The sequence below is a fragment of the Chrysochloris asiatica genome, unplaced genomic scaffold, assembly GCF_000296735.1.
Source record: "Chrysochloris asiatica unplaced genomic scaffold, ChrAsi1.0 scaffold00084, whole genome shotgun sequence".
Classification (NCBI taxonomy): domain Eukaryota; kingdom Metazoa; phylum Chordata; class Mammalia; order Afrosoricida; family Chrysochloridae; genus Chrysochloris; species Chrysochloris asiatica.
The window spans coordinates 11,325,618-11,333,863 of record NW_006408602.1 but is presented as its reverse complement, the minus strand read 5'-3'; positions in this window follow the sequence as shown (position 1 = coordinate 11,333,863).

The following is an 8,246-nucleotide window of genomic DNA, read 5'->3' as shown; positions in this document are numbered from 1 at the left end:
TCAGTAACTCTTGCAATGGTCATACAGAACTCTCCGACCATAGTTATGATTATGAGGTTTGTTAGGAAGTTAACAGGTTACAATTCAAAATTAGAAATGGTCAGGGGACAGTTCTTTAATTCAAGACAGACTCTTTCTGCAGTCAAGCCTCTGTCTGGTCCTTGGCATCTCAGCCCTTTGAACTCTGCCCAGTTCCAGCAATGTTACAAAGATCTTTTAGCACTGCTGATGAAAGCTCAAGGGGACCTACACTCTGCTATAGGTTTCAGCCTAAAGGTATTAGGTCAGCAAACCTAGTTCCCTAATTAAGTGACTGGAGGCAGCCCACTCCACAATTGAGCTTCCTGGTAGGGTGCTGTAGGATAAGTCTATGCTGCTTACCTCAAGGCTGATGGTTCAAAACCACCAGCCACTCCTTGGAAAACCTATAAAGGGTTGTTATGAGTCAGAATCCACTCCATGGCACTTAACAGCAATAACAATTAGAGTTCTAAGTTTTCACAGTCACAATTAATCCCGTTAACAATCACAACTGAATCAAATAATCTTTTCAGCATCTTTCCCACCTCTTATCCAGACCCATCAAAAAAATAGTTGCTTTGTGGTAGTTACAAAAACTATGGGTAGAAGAGTCCTGTGAAGTAATTTACTGCACCATACCTTTGAAGTTTAGTAAGTTTAAAATCAGTGACAAAGTAAGTATGTATACAGTTGAGTAAGCAGAGATGCTGACAGTCCTATGAAGCCATACTTTCGTATTGAACCAGAACTTGTTTCCAACTCAGAAAGAAGGTGATAACATTCCAGGAAACACAAATGACCAAGAAACACTATTATGTTATTCTTTACTCATTACTTCACTATACTGACCACTATGTATACTGAAAAATAACACAAAAAGAAAGGAAAAGATATGGCAATCTATAGTTCCTTTCTTTTCACTCCTTCTTATTCATAATTCAGCTGGACTTAGAGAATTTAGGTAGAATAAGTACACATCAAGAAGTAAAAAAGAAACAATTGTGATAGTTTTTCAGTGTTTCTACTATTTTGGGAGGACCAAAATACATCTGCATGCTTGCACTGCAAAATATGAAATGAGTGATTTTGATAATTTCATATATAAGTTAAATGGATTTTTATTGCATTTAAAATTAGCATTATGCAATATGAAGTTGAATAATAAAATTCATACTAATAACAATTGCTTAATTTTTGAATGACAACAAATACCAAATAAAAAACACAGTGACATTTTGAGATAGAGGTGATAGAAGAAAAAAATCTTATATTTTAGTACCTTTGATGGCTTTCCCCCCACCTTTTAAACAAGAGTGCTTGTTACTTTGTACTTTGCATCTGGTCCTGCAAATTATATAGCCAGTCCTAAAATAGCTAGCAAATCATCAGCTGAGAATGAGGATGAGGGGGGAGTTTTTGGCAGATTGAGAAGGGAGAAGTTATGCCTCTAGTTTAGCAAATGCATGAATCAGAATAGCAAAATAAAATATTATTGCTGGGCAGCATTAATAATACATTTGAGGTTAATAATCATGATATAAAAAGTAGCTAGTCAGCATGGTTGTGTGTATTTCTCTAGACACATTTATTTATGCAATTGTAGGCAGAGGGCAAGGAGGTTAAGTGTAAATGAAAGGGAGCAGAATGATTATTATACTTGGTTTTGGAATTTAATCTAAGAAGGCAATTGAGAATTTAAGGGGGAACACTGTAATGTAAAGCCTTGTATGCCCGAATTGTTGGAGAATGGTTGGAGGTAGAATACTAGAAAGAGGAAGGATGAGGTATGCTATTGAGATTATGGAGTGGGGTAGGCATTGGTTATGACAAACATTGGGGTATAATTAGTGTGTATGATTGAAGTAGAGTGCAGAAGATCAAGTTGATGAGATATCTGAATAGTGAGAGAATCTTCATGGATAGTGACATCTCAAAAAGTTATGATAACAGTGATGGAGAGAATAGCAATGAACCCAGTACTAGCTCAAAAAAGTAGAAATAGTAACCCTAAGAAGCAATATATATTGTCAATAAGGAGAGGTTGTGATAGAGAAAAAATAAGATTTCAAGGTTTAGGGAGGAGGGAAGTAGAAATGTCTGGAAACAACAATAGGAACAATGAAAAAATTTCTCCACCTCCACAATCTTTGATAGGAGTGGGTAGAAATAAACCTACCACTATCTGATAGGATGACATAGGAAGCATTCACAGCAGGTACCTGGGTTTCTGCTAAAGCAAGGTTAACAGACTAGTCCTTAATAATCTTGGAAATATAAAGGATTATGGTAATAATTCACAATGAACTTCAGAGAGTCTCATTAAATTCTTCAGGAAATAAAGAGGGTTGGAAATTTGGGACCAGAGAAAACAAGTTCTAAGGAATGCAAGATGATCTGGGAAACTAGGGTCTATTAATAGTAACCATGTGAAAAGGAATAAAGAACATAATATGATAAATCTTCATATACTTCAAGTGAAAAATATAAAAAAAAAGTAGTGGCAAAGTTGTTTTTATTTCAGAGAGGAGTTGAAGACTTTTGGGATTACCCAGTTTATGGCAACTTCAAATTTTACAGAGGACAATTCTATAGCATATGTGTGAATCTATGAATCCTGTTTATGGAAACTTGAAGCTCTACAGAGTACAACTCTATAGAGTATATGTGAATTTATAAAGTTCTACTTCTTCAGAAAATCCTACTTATTCAAAGTATGCTGAGCAACTAATCTGAGAAACTGGATTATATGAAGAAGAATTTGGCAACAGGATTGCAAGAAGACTCCTTAACAACCAGCGATATGCAAATGATAGAACCTTGCTTCCTGAAAATGATGAGGAATCAAAATACTTACTGATGAATATCAAAGACTACAGCCTTTAGTATGACTTGTACCTCAATTTAAAGAAAACAAAAAAATATATATCAGAAATGGACCCATAATAAGTAACATCATCATAAATGGAGAAAGGAGTCCTGGTGTGGTGTTTTAGGATAAGAACTGGACCACAAGTCAGTATGTCTGCAATGGTCAGCAGTTCAAACTCACTAGCTGCTCCCTAGAAACCCAATGCAGGGTCGCCATGAGTCAGAACCAACTTGACGACATTAAACAACAATAAGAAAATGGAGAAAAGTTTGAAGTTATCAAAGACTTTGTTTTGCTTGGACCCACTATCATCACTCATGGAAGCAGCAATCAAGAAATCAAACAATGCATTGAATTAGGCTAATCTATTGCACAAGATCTCTTAAAAGTGTTAAAGAGGAAAGATGTTGGTTTAAGGAGCAAGGTGAGCCTGACCCAAGTCATGATATTTTCAATTGCCTCATATGCATTTGAAATTTGTACAATGAAAAAGGAAGATCATTAAAGAATTGATACATTTGAATTATTGCCAGAAGAACAAACAAATCTGTGTTTGAAGATGTACAGCCAGAATGCTCCTTAACAGCCAGAATGGTGAGACTTGGTCTTTCATACTTCAGACATGTTATCAGGAGGGATCAATCCCTGGTGAAGAACATCCTGCTTGGTAAAGTGGAAGATCAGTGAAAAGAGGTCCCCATTGAGATGGATTGACCCAGTGGCAGCTATAAGGGATCAAACAGAACAATGATTGTGAGGATGGCACAGGTCCAGGCACTGTTTCATTCTATTATGTATGGGGTCACCATGAGTTGGAGCGAACTTAACGGCACCTTACATTAGAAAATGACAAATACCTTTGTAAAATATGAATACATAGAATGTGTGTGAGTAACAGAAGTTGACATATCAAAGTTAAATCCATAAATCAAAGAAATTTGGGGTTCAGCCCACATATAAATCAAGCTCCTTTAATGGATTCATCAGGGATAATAAAAAAGGTTCTCCCTAGTTATCTTGTCTCTCATATTTCAGACATATTGTCAGGAGGGACCAGTCACTGGAGAAGGATATCATGTTTGGTAAGGTGGAGGGTCAGAGAAAAATAGGAAGACCCCCAACGAGATGGATTGGAAAAGTGGCAGCATCAATGGGCTCAAGCGTGGCAACAATTGTGAGGTTGGCCCAGAACTGGGCAGTGTTTCATTCTGTTGTGCATAGGGTTGCTATGACTAGGTACCAACTCGATGGCACCTAACAACAACAACAACAACCTCAATTATCTAGTGCTGCTGTAACAGAAATGCCACAAGTGAATGGCTTTAGCAAAACTTTTCTTCTTTCACAGTTTGGGAGGCTAGAAGTCAGAATTAAGAGAGATGGCTCTGGGAAAAAGTCTTTGTCTTCTTTCAACAGTTGTAGGCTCAACATTCCTTGGAGTTTTCCATGTATCTTGCCTTCAATCTTCTCCTTAATATAAGAGCTTCACAATAGAAGGACATCAGGTGCAAAGAACGCTATGCACTCTGGGCTCTTCTTTCTTGGTTATTGTTGGTTTGCTTTTGTTAGGTGCCACTGAGTTGGTACCGACTCATAGCTACCCTATGTACCCCTTAGAGCTGCCACTGTGTCAGGTGGTGGTGGTTATATTGGGACCCTGTTTTTCTATTCACTTCTCTCTCCTTGTATTTCTTGTAAAATAAAAGTTCTTACAGTTCTCGAATATTTCCTTACATTGAGTTGTTGTTGTTGTTGTTAATGTACTGTGGAGTCTGTTCTGATCCATAGTGACCCTGTACAGGGTTTCCGAGGCTGTAAATCTTTATGGGAGCAGAAAGCCTCACCTTTCTCCCAAAGAATGACTGGTAGTTTCAAACTGCTGACCTTGAGGTTAGCTGCCCTACTTGTAACCACTACACTACCAGATATTCTTAAGGGTATTGTTGTTGTTAAGTGCTGTTGAGTAAGTTCCAACCCATAGCAACCCTGTAGAGGGTTTCTGAGGAGCAGCTGGTGAGCTTGAACCGCTGACCTTGCAGTTCAAATGGCTTTGCAGTCTGGCACATTAACCCACAACACCACACCAGGGTATTGTAGCCCTCCTTACTCCGTTTACTCATTTATCACATCAAATCACATCATGAGGAGTCATCACATAACTGCCATATTGCATCATTATATCATGCCAAAACACTGAGAAAAATAACCCAAACAAGTTGACACGTATGTGAGTGGGAAGTGGCACAATTCAATCTATGACAGATTCTAATATGAAAGGATTTATATTTATTTTTGTAATTTACTATGTGTTACTTTGAATTGAACAATTGTATCTTTTCAGCTTTAATTTTTCCACCAAAAGAAGTATTAATACCAATCTATTAACATATTATTACACAAATAATATGGGTTCTATGTTTTAGCTTTTTGCTGACTGTGTCCTCCCCCTCAAGGTATTTTAGAAAGTGTGTTATGCTAAAAAAATACATAGTATGAATACTTTGGGGGTACCTGTGCCTTAGATGGCAAAGAAGCATAGAACACATGTGTTATTTGCATTAAAAAAAAAAAACAACAACAGTATTTCATAGAATTGAATGAGATTACATGAAGTATAGTTGTTATTTACTTTGTATTTATTTAGCAGTGAAGAGACATTGATAGATTTATTTCATAATAGTAACTCAAAACAGGTTTCTTCTTCACAACAACTACCGAACCAGGGAGGAAGACAATTTGATCTCAGAACAAATGAAGAAAAGTTGATAAGGCAAAAGAAATTACAAGTTAAAGTTCCATTGTGGTTATTATCATTGCTGTTGAGTGCCATCAAGTTGGTACTGTACTCATGGGAACTGGATGCACAACACTACCTGATGGAAACACTACATGATCAGAGCCATCTTCACAACAGTTGTTGTGTTTGAACCTACTGCTGCCGCCATCATGTCAATCCATCATGTTGACAGTCTTCCTCTTCTTCACTGAACCTCCACTTTTCCAAGCATGACATTCTTATTCAGGAATTGGTCCCTCCTGAATATGTCCAATATACGAGAGATGAAGTATCCGCATCCTTGATTCTAAGGAGCAATCTGGCTGTATATTTCCAACACAGATTTGTTTGTTCTACTGGCAGACTGTGGTATTTTTAATAATCTTTGACGAAACCATAGTTCAAAGGTATTGATTCCTCCAAGAGGTTCCTTATTCATTGTCCAACATTTACATGCATATGAGCGGATTAAAATGTCATAGCTTGGGTCAGGACCACCTTATTCTTAAAATTGATATTTTTATTCTTGAACATTTAAAAGAGGTCTTGTGCAGCATGTTTGCCTAATGCAATAGGTCATTAAATTTCTTAACTGCTGCTTTACTAACTGCACCTCAAAGTAAAGAAAACAAAAATCCTCACTACTAGACAAATAAATGGCATATGGTAGAGAAAAAATTGAAGTTTCCTCATTTTCAAACACTGTGCTTTGCTTGGATTCATAATCAATATTCATAATCAAATAAATCAGACATAATCTATTAGTGAAGTCTGCTGCACAAGAACTTTTTTTAAGTGTTCAAGAGCACAGATGTCAATTAGAGGACTAAGATATGCCTGACCCAAACCATGATATTTTCAATATCATAATATACATGTAAAAGTTGGAGAATGAATAAGGAAGATTATAGAAGAATTGATACATTGGAATTGTGGTGCTGGAAAAGAATACTGAAAGTACCATAGCCTGCCAAAAGAAAAAAATTATCTGTGTTGGAAGAAGTACAGCCAGAATGCTCCTTAGAATTCAGGATGGTAAGACTTCGTCTTTCATACTTTGGACATATTATCAGGAGGGACGAGCCCCTAGAGAAACACATTATGCTTGGTGAAGTGGAGGGTCATTTGAAAAAAGGAAGATTCCCCAATGAGATGGATTGGCAAAGTGCAGCAGCAATGAGCTATGAGGATAGTGCAGGCCTGGGCAGTGTTTCCCTCTGTTGTACATAGGGTAACTATGATATGGAACCCACTATACAGTATACAGGGTCACTATGGGTCGGAACCGACTTGATGGCACACAACAACAACAACAACAACAAATACAGTGCCTAACGAAAACAGTTTCCATGAATGTTGGTTGTGGATCCAAGAAAAATGATGTCTATAATGACTTCAGATTTTTCTCCGTTTATTATGACTTTATTGCTCCAGTGACAAGGATTTTGTTTCCTTCACATTGAATTGCAAGTCATACTGAAGGCTGTGGTCTTGATCTTCATCAATATCTTAAGTCCTCTTCACATCCAACAATATCATCTGCATATCACATGTTGTTAATAAACCTTACTTCAATCCTTATCCCATGTTCTTCTTCACATAACCCAGTTTCTCAGATTATTTGTTCAGCATACAGATTGAATAAATATGGTGAAAGGATACAAACTCTGATACACACCTTCCTCATTTTAAACTATCAGTATCCCCTTGTTCTGTTCTAACAACTGCCTCTTGGTCTATGTACAGTTACTCATGAGCACAATCAGTGTTCTGGAATACCCACTCTTTCTTTTTTCTTTTTTAAGTTTTTATTGAGAATTACAGTGATAGTTTACATGGGAAAACATCGGTTTTATACCATCATTTCATTGCAATGACTACAATCTCCTCTATGCATTATCATTCAACAGTATTGCTTCTAGTCCCTCTGTTTTTTTTGTTTGTTTGTTTGTTTGTTTGTTTTTGGTCAGGGGAATGTACACAAACACACTCAGAAATATATAATAATTTAAAAAAAACCAAAGGGCACATTCTGAAACCTGTCCCCCGGCCACCAGCATTCAGTCTTTCTCTTTCCATGAGTCTAGAGTCCTCAGCTACTCTCTTTCTCCATGTCCTCATCTCTGCGTCCATCTCTGGTGTCACTGCTTATCTGGCTAGGGTCCCACATTCCACTCCTGCTTTTTCCCTGGCTAGTCCTAGGGTCCTCTGTTTCTGGATAGTAAGATTAATTTCTCCCCCATTTTTATCACAAAACTTCTACCTTTATAGTAGTGACAGTCACAATTAGTTATAATACCATTTACTCACTATTGAATAATAAGAATCTTATACCCATACCTTTCTCCAGACCCATCTAGACAAGATGATAACTATTCAGTGGGAACTCTGACTTTCTCTGCACACCCTTAAACTAAACTCCCTCTTGAAACCTTGTAAGCCAGTCATTTCATGCCTTTATCGCCCCCTCATTTTAGGTAGCCAGTGTCTAAGTTTCCAGTCCTTATCTATCCTGTATACAAAAAGGATAGATTGATACTTGATGTGAAGACTCCTTCACTCTCACTTGGTATTTCAAGC